Genomic DNA, 1,881 nt, shown 5'->3' with positions numbered 1-1,881 from the left:
TTGGCAATTATTCATGTCCCATTTCAATCCTGACAATCTATGTTCTTTTCATGCTTTGTGTCCATGCAGCCAGTGTATTATTCATTCATCACATCATTGATCATTAGTTTGTTTTGTTTTGTTTTTGTTTCAGGGGCCCAGTGTATTTACTGGGTTTCCTTCAGCTCACATAATTCATTACCCTCTGATTTACTGTTTTTTTTTTATTCCGTGCTGTAAAGTTTATTAATAATAATAATAATAATAATAATAATAATAATAATAAAAACGGCCGCCATCTTGAAAAATCAACCTCAATATAGGCTACCGCCTATATAATATTATACTGTGTTTACACTAGCTTCTTTAACTGAGCCAGCCCTGTTTAAAGTGGGCCAGCACAGTTTCATTTGATAATGTAAACAGTAACCAAACTGAGCTGAAGTGAGCTGGGCCAAACCAGACTAGCATGGTTAGTACAGCAGGGCTAGCTCAGCCTGGTTCAGCACAGTTTGGCCCACTTCTGTAGTGTAAACGCAGCATAAGAGTGCTTCGAGCGTAAGTACTAGTAGCACTAGAGAGTAGAGAGTGATTCCTAAGCCTAGATCAGAGTCTGTGTATCAATGCCTACTGCAGCCTTAGTCAAGCAGGTCCTTTCACTAGCTACTTTTGTGACACTTCTAGTGTCACTAGTAGCTGCTGGTACTTCTCTTAGTCTCCTTCAGGCTAACATTCCTGCTAAATCTGTATATGGGGAAGCATGCTTTTTTTTTGTTAATTATTCTCAAGCTATGTCACTCATTCAGCCACAGCCAGACCACCCAGATTTCAACTTTAATGTGCCCACTTGTAAGTTGAGTATAGCAAGTGCTACCATTGCTACAATATGTCTGGCTCTGCTAACTGCCATTGAGCTAATCAGTGTTTCATTTCAAATAAATGTCAAAACGTAAGTTAATTCAGTATTAGTTTATATGTAATTTTATAATATTTAATTCCATTTTAGGTTGATTGCTAACATTATTCAAGTTGGATTCTTTGTTGGTTCTATTTTGTTCCTATTCATACCATGGTTGTGGTTTCAGCTGGTTGGAGAAAGACTTGTGATACATTCAACATTATAACACAACAACCACAATATCATGAGTTGGTCTTTAAATGCCATGGAGAACAACCAAATTATGGTTTACGATATCGACCAAATGGTGGAGAATTCATAGGAGCTGCTGTAAGTCAATAAATAGGTGATAAAGCTATCACTAATATTCTGCCATGACATTTGAAAAACAACTGCCACCTGCTGATAATAAGACCACAGTTGACATACATACATACATCATATCTAACAGGCTAGGTAAGTAAAGAATCAACCAAGCTTGACAAATGACCTAATAAGAGCATAAGCGTAGAGCACCAAGTTTCTAAAGCTGGGTTCAGAATATTTGCGTTGCAACTGGAAGTGCCATATAACGCAATGGGTAAACGCAAGAATAGAACTCGGCTCTATTCTTGCGTTTATCATTGCATTATATGGCACTTCTGGTTGCAACGCAAATTTTCTGAACCCAGCTTAAGTGTTCTCAGGAGGTTTCTAAGTGATCCTGGGAGATATCTAATAGATTTCGAAACCTCGTATTCTGCATTGATTGGCTAGTTGAAATTTGGCATGATAGAAGTTGGTTATACACCATGGTATTGGTTTCTATGGCATTTATTAACCTCGCGACTGCATTGCTTGGTTAATAAATACCATAAAAACCTCTATCTCGGTGTATAACCTATACTTATTCTCCTGATAGGTATGTGCTGGTGTTGGTATTCTATTCACTATTGTAGCTCTTGGTCTCTTTATTGTGAAGCAGATAAAGTCAAAAGATGATTATAAACTTCTAAGTGTCCAAA

At 37.3% G+C, this 1,881-nt stretch overlaps 1 long non-coding RNA gene across 1 annotated transcript; it reads left to right on the top strand.

The window, feature by feature from the left end:
- Positions 1–614: 614 nt before the first annotated feature.
- LOC109592040 (uncharacterized) lies at positions 615–1,875 on the top strand. Its single transcript, XR_002190135.1, has 3 exons — positions 615–928; positions 986–1,207; positions 1,779–1,875. It is a non-coding gene; the product is annotated as an uncharacterized LOC109592040 (long non-coding RNA).
- The last annotated feature ends 6 nt before the right edge of the window (positions 1,876–1,881 follow it).

The sequence above is a fragment of the Amphimedon queenslandica genome, unplaced genomic scaffold (genome assembly GCF_000090795.2).
Source record: "Amphimedon queenslandica unplaced genomic scaffold, v1.1 AMPQUscaffold_6478_Cont21563, whole genome shotgun sequence".
In the NCBI taxonomy this organism is placed as follows: domain Eukaryota; kingdom Metazoa; phylum Porifera; class Demospongiae; order Haplosclerida; family Niphatidae; genus Amphimedon; species Amphimedon queenslandica.
The sequence above is the reverse complement of the archived record's forward strand: the minus strand, read 5'-3'. Positions and strand labels throughout refer to the sequence as shown.